At 39.4% G+C, this 13651-nt stretch overlaps 1 protein-coding gene across 1 annotated transcript in view; it reads left to right on the forward strand.

Annotated features, from left to right (window-relative positions):
• Positions 1-13651, forward strand: part of LOC126183644 (protein Hook homolog 3-like) — a 177463-nt gene that overhangs the window by 11802 nt on the left and 152010 nt on the right. The gene's annotated exons all lie outside the window — the stretch shown is intronic.

The raw sequence follows: 13651 nt of genomic DNA on the forward strand, positions 1-13651 counted from the left end.
CTCAGGAGCTAGTATAGGGATGTTAATGTGGTTTTCACTGATAACTAGACTCATTCACAAGGAAGGTTTGTGTGTATAATTTACAAAGTGTGCTTTTTAAGTGAGTACTATTCGAGAGCTCATAGGACCATCGTCTTGTGATGTGTGTGAGGCCCAATAGTTTACTTGCATTAGTGTCAACATCAGGAAATGATTAAATATAGCAAGGTTGTGGAAAACATTACAACCGTGATAACAGAAGTGAGTGCCTGGTTGAGTATTACATATCAAGATATGCAGCTCTATATGAAGCAGCTGGCAACCAAATACAACACTGGTTAATCCAGCAACATGTGTTTGTTGACCATGTTCCACTACAGTCATCCTGATGAAGGCTGCCTGCAACAGCAGCAGCCAAAATGTTGGTAGTATATCACACATGATGCGGTCACACCCCCAAAAGGATTTTATTGCAATGGACAGCTGATGCCTGAGAGACGCTCAGTTCATTTGATAAGCCACCAGTTTTCTCCACTCTACCATTGGGCTTGTGTGCATTTGATACTGGACATGTGTGGTTGTGGGGCCATTGTGAATAGTGGCAGTTATATGATATGGGAAATGTTGTCATGGCATGGACATGGATCTCTTGTACCTGTTGTGGAATGCATGATTGTTTTCAGTGTTGTGATATCTGCATGTACCTTCTATATTCACAATCTTCAACTTATAGACATTTCCAATTTTAGATGGATCTTTCCAAATAAACTTTTTTTTTTAAGTTTTAACATTCAAAATGTAATAAATGTCTGATCTTACTGCATTTCGATTTGGTAATATGAAACAGTATTGACTTAAGTTCCCCTGACCACATGAAGATTGCTCTCCATTGAGACTAAATTTTGTGACAATCAGGATTTTTAGAACAGTTGGAGAGTCACATCTGCTTAAATTTATTCATGAAAAAAATCTCTGTGTCCTAGTGCCCTGTGTAAATTAAGTTTGGCATAATAATCAGCCATTTGGCATCTATTGCTTGATAAAGGCCTTCTTTATTTTGTGTCCATTACTGCCATAATTACATCTTCCCCTACAGTCTGTTCCCTGATACATTTGTTTATTTTGCTGCCTCCCCTGAAAATTCCCAACATAAATCTCTCCATTGATCACTGAGCAACTCTCAGTATTTGAAAGATTTTTACATTGTAACTCCATCTCTCAGTGACATAAGTAATAATTGGTGGTGACACACACTGATCGTAAATTTTCCACTTGTTTCGCATTGGTATGTGCTCACAAACTTGCTGTATTAAGTTTTTGCATTCATTATTGAAGTTACTTGCACTAAGAAAAAATAAAATGGGGATCTGGGGTGGTCCCTTTTTTAAATAGCTTTTTGATGGTTTTCAGCCTTATCTTCAGGTGGGGACAGAGATTAACATTTCTATTTCTGCTTCTTGTGGCCAGTCATCTGCTTTGCTTTTTGTTTTGAAATCGTTCCATCAAGGTGCATTCTTGAGGGTATTAAGAAGGTATGATGCAGATGCACGAAGTTACTGACTGCATTAAGAAAGCGAAGTTGTCCAAAGAGTATATGGAACAAACAGGCAGTGCCTTGTGTGTCAAAGAATGTTGAATAACAACACAAAGATACAGATAACATGTCAAAGATTTGTATCAACCCTATACACCGAATCAAAAATACAGATAATTTATACAGTGATGTTTTCATTATTATAGGGTTTTTAAATGAACAAAGTATTTTTTAAAGTCATAACATAGTTTTGACAAATTTAAACTATTGATGAGTCAGTTTAATATACTTAATTTCTGTTATTAGAGATGAAGATGCAGTTATAAGTTATTTTATATCGTTTAGTACACCACCAAAACTTTTCAAAAAGTTCATGAGTAGTGTCTTATCTGTGTTATTTAAATAGTCTACCTGTGTCTGGTCTTGTGTATGAATGTTTCTATCTCAACTGATTCATTTTCTGGCTTCTGAAGAGCCAAAGAAACTGGTACACCTGCCTAATGTCATGTAGAGCCCATGCGAGCACGTAGAAGTGCCGCAACATGATGTGGCATGGACTCGACTAACGTCTGAAGTTGTGCTGGAGGGAACTGACACCATGAATCCTGCAGGGCTGTCCATAAGTCCGTAATATAGATATGAAAGAGTAATAAAAACTAATGAGATTGCAACTGATTGTTGTGTGCCTATCCTTTCTTATAGTGTACGGTCGCTGTGCGGAACAGTTCCCTATGGACTCCAAGTTGATACATAAGGAAGATGTTCCTCTGATGTATATTGTCAGTAGTATAGATGCTCAGACTTATCATGTAGCAAAACACCTTCTACTCTGCTGAATCAACTAGGAGTTCAGTGTACACATCACATTAGAAACAAATTTCATACATCGATCAGGGTAACTGCATTTGAATCATTCTGATATTTTGTAAGTCTTGTTGTGGTCACTCTCTTCACTTCTGTTCCTCTTTTAGATTCACTGTAGTTAATTGAGTTATGTTTGGTGTTCCTAAAGACCTATTCAAAAATGTATCACAGTGTCCCATTCACTGAAACACAACATTATTAATTACATAACACAACATTGACTTTGAGCCGAGGATCACAAACTTGTCCATTTGCTGGAGTTGTCAGAAAACAAATGAAAACCAAGTAAAAACATAACACCAAATTGACTTTGACTATCCTGTACCATGGCCCAGGAATGGAACATTCAAAGATGCTCTAAGTGGTGACCCTGGACACTGATACACTGGTGCACTTGTTGGAGGAAAGAATTATTTACTTCTTCCAGTGTTGCCTGATGATTAGAATTACAAGCAAGCATGATACATTCCTGCATGTCCTCTGGAGTTGTTGGAATATCGCGATAGACAATGTCTTTAATGCATCCCCAAAGAAAAAAGTCCAGAGGATTTAAATCGGGAGGCCTAGCAGCCCAATAACTGTTCCTCCTCAACCAATCCATCTGGCAGGATACCTTCAGTTCAGAAAACGACATGCACACAAGGCATTATGTGCTGGACATCCATCATGTTGATACCACATAAACATTCTGGTTCTTAGCAGCACTTCACCTAGAATAGGGGGAAGAATTTGTCTGTGGAAGTTGGCATACGCTGTGCTGTTTAGACTACCAGATGTTAACTCTCCATTGATGCTGACATTCCGCCTATCTAAGCCATTGTGGGTTGTCGCTGGACCAATAATGCATGTTCCTTGTATTTACCTGTCCTTTGTTTGAGAAGGAGCGTTCACAGGTAAATTGAACTTTGGAGAAGAAGTTCGGGTTGGCGAGGATTTGCTGCTGTGCCCACTCACAGAACTGTACACAATTCTGGAAATCATTGCCATGCAATTCTTGATGTAGGTGTACATGGTAAGAATGGAACTGGTGATGTGTAAGAATACCATGTACACTGGTTTTAGGAATGCCAATCTCGTGTTCAAGCTGTCGTGTGCTCACATGTGGATTCATAGCAGCGGAAGGGAGAACAGTAACTTCGGCAGCTTCATCTGTGCGAGTGCTACAACGATTGCATTGTTGTGGGTTGAAACTTCCTGTTTTCTGAAGCGTCGCAACAAGGATATATTGTCAGGATATCTCTCTCTGTACAGTTCCACTGCCTGTGTAGCATTTCACCTACCTTCAACAACAATAATAGAAGAAACGTTATGTCAACGCAGTTTGTAGGAAGGACAGCCTTTACTGTATGCCTACTCTATGCAGCAGTATTTAAAAGGACTAAACTACTGTACTAAATGTACCCGTACATAAGAAAACAGTTTTGCAATTACTGTTCTGCTAACTTACATACCCCATAGATGAGTAGCATTTCTACCTTCTCTTCGTTGGTGTACATTCTACTCGCACAACTCTTCAACTGACGACGGTTGACAGAATGACAGGTGTGCATTCTACTTATGTTGACATTTATCCTCTGTAATGTCAGCACATGGATGTGTTCCATTACCCTGAGCATCTGCACTAAGCGCTGGGAGCATCAATGTCAGTGTTGTGTTATGTAATTAATAATGTTGTGTTTCAGGGAATGGTACACTGTGATACATTTTCGAATAGGTCTGTAGGAGAGGAAATGAATTACCAAATAAAAAATACAGGGTGTCGTTTAAAAAAGTCATACTGCTGTTCATATCTTTGTAAAAAAGAAAGCTACAACGAAGGCAATCATGCTGATTGATGTCCCCCTGACAGGTAAAGAACATTTGCTTGAAACATTTTGTAATTTGCATCTGGACAAACAGTTATTTAGGGTGGTAAAGATAAATGGGACACCCTGTATATGACACTTTCATTAGTTGGCCTCATGGCTGTGAGTATTTGCATAAATATTTAGGACATCTTAATTCTTCAATTCATCCAAATAATCAGTTCACTGTGGAGGACCGAGCGAGATGGCGCACTTGTTAGCATACTGGACTCGCATTCGGGAGGATGACGGTTCAATCCCACATCCGGCCTTCCTGATTTAGGTTTTCCGTGATTTCCCTAAATTGCTCCAGGCAAATGCTGGGATGGTTCCTTTGAAAGGGCATGGCCGACTTCCTTCCCCGTCATTCTCTAATCCAATGATACCAATGACCTTGCTGTTTGATCTCTTCCCCCAAACAACCCAACCCAACCCACTGTGGAGGTGAAAAGGATGGCTGCACTGCCACAAACCACCATACTCTCATTTGTCATCTAGCTGATGTTTACAGCAAGCTCTCTTGTGTATCTATTAACGATGGTCTTGTGCGACACGGTTTTCTCCTGGACTGTGGTTTGGACTTTTTTGTTACCTATTATTGACGTTTGGCTAGCCCACATAATTGTTTGTCTGCCTGATGCAGTACTGTTTACACACACTGCTCAACTAACAGTTGTGCTTTCAGCAAACGAAATGACTGTGTGTGGATAGACCCAGAGTATGGTTTGTATTTAAGTGCTTCCTAGTCTACCTGCACTAATATCTGAGCCATTCAAACATACTGATTACTGTATTGAACAAGAGGTAGCCACATCCAGAAGTCTGTTGTTTTGTCTGTTTCCAGAAGAGTCAGGAAATGAAACTTTCTATGAATTGTAAGGCTCAGATTTAATGAAATCTGTGTTTTCAAGAAGCAGACATGCAACAGGGACATGCTTCTTGAAAGCTAACTCTCACTAATTTGTACCTTCAGGACCATTTATAGGTAGCCAGGTAATACTAATTTGTACTTTCAGTTGACAGTTGTCATAGTTTGGCTCAGCGTGAAGGGTACTTTGCTTCTTTGTTCGTAGGGCACTTGTCGTCTCAGATCTCAAAAGTTTGTCAGCTTAAGCACCTCACTTTGAGGTTACTTTGTGACAAAATGGGTATAGTGAGAGACAGATCAAATGCACATTGCATTACCAATAAAAACTGAATCAAGTGAGTGATGAGAATAATTAGATGATGCCAAAATTGACAACTTGTCTGCTTTACACAGGTAGGATTTCCAGTAGAATTGATTGTATCCTGAGAATGTGTGATGTGAAGTGCCTGTAAGAGTAGGGCCCTTTTAGTATCTGTAGAGGATGGTCTTGACTTATGTAAGACAATTGTATGCAGTATACTCAGCAGTTGCAGCATGTTGTGCATCAGTCAGACCATTAGGACTACGGAGGACTGGAGTAAATAGCATAAGGCTCACACACACAACAGTCAGGCAGATCTACATTTTCAGAAAATTGCCTTGGTACTGATCATATGTTGTCAAGCAAACTGTTGACACTGAACTACCAAGTGACATCATAAACAGAGATGGAGGTGTTTGCTTAAATTCTGGATGGAATCTTGCTCTCTCGCTGGTCAAACAACAGAGGAACAAAATTGGCACTACTTGCTCATTTGCTGTCGGTTAATATGTCCCTACTGATAACAGATGATGTTGGCCATGTTTGGTAATAGTAATAGTAATAATAATGTCATATAGCTTAATGGGCTGGTGCAAGTTTTTCAATTGGATGCCACATTGGTGAGCTGCGTTTTCCTAAGCCTGAGTGAATGACACATGCTGTATCCAGGCAGTCACTCCAGGTACTAACCAAGATGATGATGTTTTTTGTGATGGGACAAGAACTGATGTATCCAACATGACAAGGCTGTTGGAAGTTATATTTGGTTGTGTGGTGGATTTAGTTGTTTGTAGTGTGTGTTGTCTTTCTGCATGTCTGCAGCTCGTGGTCTCGCGGTCGCATTCTCACTTCCCGAGCGCTGGGTCCCGGCTTCGATTCCCGGCGGGGTCAGGGATTTTCACCTGCCTTGAGATGACACGGTGTTTGTGTTGTCCTCATCATTTCATCATCATTCATGAAAGTGACGAGATTGGGCTGAGAAAAGGTTGGGAATTTTTATGGGTACTGATAACCATGCAGTTGAGTGCCCCACAAACCTATCATCATCATCTTCTTTCTGCATACACCATATTTTGATTTCCTAGTTGGTGCAGTCCTGCCCACTGAGGTGCTATCAACAATGATCTCTTGCTTCATTTGTGCCGTGAAAATGATGAGGCATTCAGCTGGCAAATATTGGTAGTTACCCAGCTGCAGTCATGCAAGTTATTAAATAATTTGGTATGTCATGAGAAGATCAAGTTCAACAAAAGAGTTGTGATTAAAACTGGAAGACATTATCAACTATGTTCTGAACAAGAATGTACCAAATAAAGTAATAAGAGATGGAAAGATCCACCATGGTACCATTTTAAGAATGTTGTGAAAACTGGGACTACTACACTTACACTACAAAAGATACTGCAGGGATAATGAGAAAACTTAGTAACAAGTCATGCATCCATAAGAGGAGCAGAGGAGCCATTTATTAGCCATTTAATAATTTCCACAGTTAGATCCTAGCAAAAGATCTATCAAAAAAATCCTAGGAGGTTCTGGTCATACATGAAGCCAGTGAATGGGTCCAAACCTTACATTCAATCTCTTGTAGAACCGTCTGATGTTGAAACTGAAGCCAGCAGACAGAAAACGTAACTATTAAATACTGAATTTAAAAATGCATTTCAGTATGAGGATACTGCCGTACCAATGTTTGACCACCAGACAGACTCACAAATGAGAGATATTAACACAACCAATATTGAAAAACTGTTAACTACTTGAAAAAGTCCACAGGCCCGGACAAAATTCCAGTTTTACATCGACTATGCTGCAGGATTAACTCCTTTCCCATCTCATATTTATTGAGAATCTCTTTTTCAGTGAATAGTCCCATGTGACTGGAAAAGAGCAAAGGTCACTTCCATTTACAAAAAGAATAAAAGATTAGGTGCACAGAATTACAGACCAATATCACTGATATCTAAGCTCAAACAGTATGACATTTCTGAAGGAAAACAAGCTTCCATCAAAGAATCAGCACAGATTCAGCAAAAAGCCATTGTGTGAAAAACAAGTTACTTTATTCATACACACCGTGCGAGATGGTACAGTGGTTAGCACACTGGACTCGCATTCGGGAGAATGGCAGTTCAAATCCACCTCCAGCCATCCAGATATAGGTTTTCTACGATTTCTCTGAATTGCTCTAGGCAGATGCTGGGACGATTCCTTTAAAAGGGCATGGCTAATTTCCTTTCCTGTCCTTAACAAAAAACAGTCTGAGCTTGTGCTCAGACTCTAATGACCTCGTTGTTGACACGACATGAAACCCTTATCATCCTTCCTTTTATTTGTACACAGCATCTTGCGAAGAGTAGATGCAACTGAACAAATAGATTCTGTCTTTTTATATTTTTCAAAGGCTTTAGATACTATACCACATCATCAACGACTGACCAAGATACGATCATACAAAGTATTTTAATATGTGATTGGCTCGATAATTGAATAACGGGACCCAGTATATTATAGTGAATGGCAGATGTTTTACAGAAATAAAAGTAACATTGGATGTGCCCCAAGCAAGTGTAAGAAGACCTCTAATGTCCTCACTATACATAAAATACAAGGTGTACATAAAGTTCGGGAACATTTTCAATTATTTATTGCACAAGAGCTAAACACTGTACAGATGTCATAAATGTTGCAGTTCGAAGAGAAACTTTGAAAGTTTATTTTACAAACATTCAATATGTGAACCATGAGTGACCCGGCAGATGTCAATACTGTTATCGTATTCTTGCCATACCCATCCCAGCATGGCATCGTCGACTGTGGCAGTCGCTTCCCATATTCTCTCCCAGAGCTCTGCTACATCACATGGTAGAGATGGTACATACACCAGGTCTTTAATGTATAGCCACAGAAAAAAGTCACACGAAGTGAGATCTGGTGATTGGGGAGGCAATTTCATGAAACATTTCGAACACCAACACACAGAAAGCTCGCTCTGCACCTGAACTCATGTTTGTGACTAGCACTGACTGTTGTCAAATTACCATACTACGCTGTGGCGGAAAACATGGAAAAAAAAACTTTCAGGCTTTCTCTTCAAAATGGCATATGTGTGATATCTGTACAATGTTTGGTTCTTGTGCAATAAATAATTGAAAGTATTCCCAGACTTTATGTACACCCTGTATTTATTGATAGTATCAGGAGCACTACAAGATTTTTGCTGACAATGATGTTGTCACTGTAAAAGTATAATTATTTAATGGCCATAAGGAAATGTAAAATGACTTGCATAAAACTTCTGTTTGGTATAATGAGTGACAGCTTTTTTTAAATGTGGATAAATGCCTATAACAAAGAGAAAGAACTTGACCATATATATGATTACGAGATTAGTGGAGAACATCTTGAGCATATCACAGTGTATAAGTAATACTACGTATAAGGTAAAACTAATAAGTGGTATAAAATGGGATGATCACATGAAAGCAGTATTCTAGTGCAACAAATTCTAGACTATTGTTCCAGTGTTTAAAGTCTGTATCAAATAGGTCTTACAATAGACTTTTTTCATTTTTTAAATTGAAATATTGCCAGTTTCAATATTGCGACCTTTGTCAATGTTTGTATAATAATTAATTACTTCATGATCACTTAGACATATAAAAAATATTCCCATTATTGGTTTCAGCAAGTAGTTGCCATCCTCGGATGTGCTTCATCCACTAAAAAGTGACATACAGATACATAAAAACAATGTAGTTTCTTTTATTGTGTGACAGTATGATATACATTCACTGAAATGTAAAATGACTTCATTGTGTTCAAAGTGCCTATGTGTGTTGCTTTTTATATATCTGTATGGAACTTTTTAGTGGATTAAACACATATGAAGATGGTATCTACTTGCAGAAACTGGTAATGTGAATACTTTTTATATATCCAAGTGATCCTGGCATAATAAATTATTATACAAATAATAGACAGCACACAAATTCAGAGATACACTGCTATGATTTTAACAGGTCATTGCAGCCTATACAGAAATGTATCAGAAATGCTTAGGGGATAGAAATGAGAATCCTTTGGAAAAAAAGAAATAAGTTTTGTGAAACCCTCTTGGGTAAATTCACAGAGCCTGTATTTATGCTGCTGCCATCATACATCTCACATAGGGGTCATGAGAATATGATGAAGAAGATCTGTGTGTGTTCAGGGGCACATTGATAGTAATTTTTCCCATGCTCAATATGTGAATGATGATTGTATAGAAAATTAATAGTATTGGTGTGTGGTATCCTCCACCATGCATCGTACAGGGGCTTGCGGAGTGTGTATGTATATATAGTTTCGACACTAATGTCAAGCATAGCCTGTGCTGTTATTTTGTGAGCTTTATCAGTTTTTAAAACCTCAGTTAATGTTGGATCAGAAGACATTAATGATGTTACACGGACTTTCCTGTTCAGAGCTGGACATGCGATAATGTCTCGGATTAAAGATTCAGAATTGGATGTGTTGCACATGAAAAATCACTTTTGAATTCTAAGCTGTGAAAATCTACAGTCCTTGCTGTGTATATTTGTGTACACTGCTTAAGACAATGATTTAACTTCATCCTAATTGTTACCATATGGGTTTGGTGATTATAGTAGTCAGTCAGCAAACCACAAATTTCAGAAAACTTGATCTACTGGGGTTGGAGAGTGATCATAATTTCTGTACTCTTTTGAACAATTTACTACTAGACGACAGTTAGAATGCAATCTTACTGTCAGAGGTAGTTATATCGTTTGCCTTGCAATGAAGAAGCAAACAATGTAAGTAGACTAGACCTCTCAGTCTTTGTATTTCTTTTTTGTTCATAACAATAAAATGGCAGAGATGGACATGATGCTACTACTGCAGGCTGTTGTTATTGTTCTAACAGTTGTAATACCTGCTGTTACTGTTACTGTTTGCTGGCTAAATGCTGCAGCTTTGCAGTTCCAACTGCTGCTTTCACAACTTAGGAAACTCAGGATTCATGCTAAACACTAGCTAGTCACATGGTGAGAAATGTTCTCATTCCCACTTTTCTGTTATTCTTGAGAGTGGGTAGAAACAAAGTTTGTGATTCCTTGCACAGATGGTGGTGCAGAGACTGATGGAATGAATAGACATTTCCATGTGGTCTGTAAGTACAGAGTTCATGTTGTGAATGGTTGATCAAGAGCAGAGTGCAGAATACAGCAGAGATTGTTATAAAGTGTGATAAATTTGTGCAGTTAGTAATCCAAATCAGAAACAGTACACACATGGTTGAACTCTGACTAACTGTATGTTGCGATACACATTGCTTCATAGAATGTGAGAGAGCAGATGTGATTCTGCTGGCTATTGCATTTATTCATGGTGTCACACCAGTGACCACATCCATCTCAAATGTTGGTTGCTCCCTCAGCAGCACCATGCTGTCTGAACAGTAAGTGTATCTATGATTGCACATCAGTATTGATACCTGGGCTGGCTGGTTACTCTGCATCATTGTCATATATTTAAGAAATCTTATTATTATACATTACCAAATACTACTGTCTAATGCCATTGCGAACAGTATGGTTGCTGACTAAGGATGGCAAATCAGTATTGACCGATTGCTACAGATAACTCTGATCCTAGCATCCCGTGTGAAAGGTGAAGTGTTATTGTGCACCTGCTATACAGTGTTAGTGTGGATTTTCAGCTATTAATAACTGTCTGCATCAGTATTTTTATGTCACTAATGCTTGTACAGTTCATTAATGTTGTTGTAACTTGACAACCCTTTTATTTACTTTTTTATTGGCACTTTTTGTGTTTTGCATGTGTTCTATTCCCTGAATTGCCTTTGGCATGTATTTTAGTTCCAATCTATTTGCATACTGACTATTGATGATAGCATGTGGCCCACTAATTGTGCTCAGATCTTCTGAAAACACATCTTCATATTTCAGTAATATACTAGCCCCTTCCTTTATGGTCTATCGGCCTAAACCCTAGATTTTTGCTACTTTGTCATATTTTATCGGTCTGGAGTCTTCTCTGCCAGTCCACTGTTGCTTCCCATAGTAATTCCATTTGTTGATTTCTCTGTATTTTCATTAGCCTTATTTGGTTATGGTTCAATTGATTATAGTAAAACTGTTTTGCCTGTGTGACTACCTTGCCTTTAAACGTGATGGTTTGCTGCAAATTCTCTTCACAGAGCCCTGCTTTCTCATTATGGAAGTCCATATCAGCATTGTGTTAGGGCATACTTTATAGTATACATTCTGCACATTAATTAAGCACTATATATGTGTTCTCCTACTTTCAAATCCAACAGCACCTGACATTATACAGATTTGCTGTTAGTGTCACATGCACACACAACCATTTAACCACAAACTGCGTTTGGGATGTTATCTTTTGGCTTCTATAGTTCATCATACAACTGCTTCAAAATGCCATATATTTCAATGTGCTATATCTGTCTAATGCCTAGCTGTAACATTGCCATGTAAAAGCAGATGCTTTGCCTGTGAACAGTGACCTTGGATTCATACAGATACATTGGACAAATGTGTTTCATTGAGGGAGGGAAGATGAAGGTAGCTTGGCTTTGAGTTAATCTCGTGTGCAAGCATTTAACCGGTCTCCTGCCTGCTCCATGTGCTGCATTTCCTTCTGATGATGTGTCTAGCAGTAGTTGGTGCTATCATGCTGTAAACTGATAAAGTGTGGTTTCTGGTTGGAGTGCAGGTAGCTACCATTATGAAATGAAAAATCAGGAGGCTAACATGGTATTTTTATTGTAATTAAACACCGTGAAACTTGCAGTAATACACTTCTGATGGTAAAAAATGTAACTAACTTGAAAATACAGGGTGTTTCAAAAATAACCGGTATATTTGAAACGGCAATAAAAACTAAACAAGCAGCGATAGAAATACACCGTTTGTTGCAATATGCTTGGGACAACAGTACATTTTCAGGCAGACAAACTTTCGAAATTACAGTAGTTACAATTTTCAACAACAGATGGCGCTGCGGTCTGGGAAACTCTATAGTACGATATTTTCCACATATCCACCATGCGTAGCAATAATATGGCGTAGTCTCTGAATGAAATTACCCGAAACCTTTGACAACGTGTCTGACGGAATGGCTTCACATGCAGATGAGATGTACTGCTTCAGCTGTTCAATTGTTTCTGGATTCTGGCGGTACACCTGGTCTTTCACGTGTCCCCACAGAAAGAAGTCACAGGGGTTCATGTCTGGCGAATAGGGAGGCCAATCCACGCCGCCTCCTGTGTGTTTCGGATAGCCCAAAGCAATCACACGATCATCGAAATATTAATTCAGGAAATTAAAGACGTCGGCCGTGCGATGTGGCCGGGCACCATCTTGCTTAAACCACGAGGTGTTCGCAGCGTCATCTAAGGCAGTTTGTACCGCCACAAATTCCCGAAGAATTTCCAGATAGCGTGATGCAGTAATCGTTTCGGATCTGAAAAATGGGCCAATGATTCCTTTGGAAGAAATGGCGGCCCAGACCAGTACTTTTTGAAGATGCAGGGACGATGGGACTGCAACATGGGGCTTTTCGGTTCCCCATATGCGCCAGTTCTGTTTATTGACGAAGCCGTCCAGGTAAAAATAAGCTTCGTCAGTAAACCAAATGCTGCCCACATGCATATCGCCGTCATCAATCCTGTGCACTATATCGTTAGCGAATGTCTCTCGTGCAGCAATGGTAGCGGCGCTGAGGGGTTGCCGCGTTTGAATTTTGTATGGATAGAGGTGTAAACTCTGGCGCATGAGACGATACGTGGATGTTGGCGTCATTTGAACCGCAGCTGCAACACGGTGAACGGAAAACCGAGGCCGCTGTTGGATCACCTGCTGCACTAGCTGCGCGTTGCCCTCTGTGGTTGCCGTACCCGGTCGCCTACCTTTCCAGCACGTTCATCCGTCACGTTCCCAGTCCGTTGAAATTTTTCAAACAGATCCTTTATTGTATCGCTTTTCGGTCCTTTGGTTACATTAAACCTCCGTTGAAAACTTCGTCTTGTTGCAACAACACTGTGTTCTAGGCGGTGGAATTCCAACACCAGAAAAATCCTCTGTTCTAAGGAATAAACCATGTTGTCTACAGCACACTTGCACGTTGTGAACAGCACACGCTTACAGCAGAAAGACAACGTATAGAATGGCGCACCCACAGACTGCGTTGTCTTCTATATCGTTCACATCACTTGC

This window comes from Schistocerca cancellata, chromosome 4, assembly GCF_023864275.1.
Source record: "Schistocerca cancellata isolate TAMUIC-IGC-003103 chromosome 4, iqSchCanc2.1, whole genome shotgun sequence".
NCBI classification, from domain to species: Eukaryota; Metazoa; Arthropoda; class Insecta; order Orthoptera; family Acrididae; genus Schistocerca; species Schistocerca cancellata.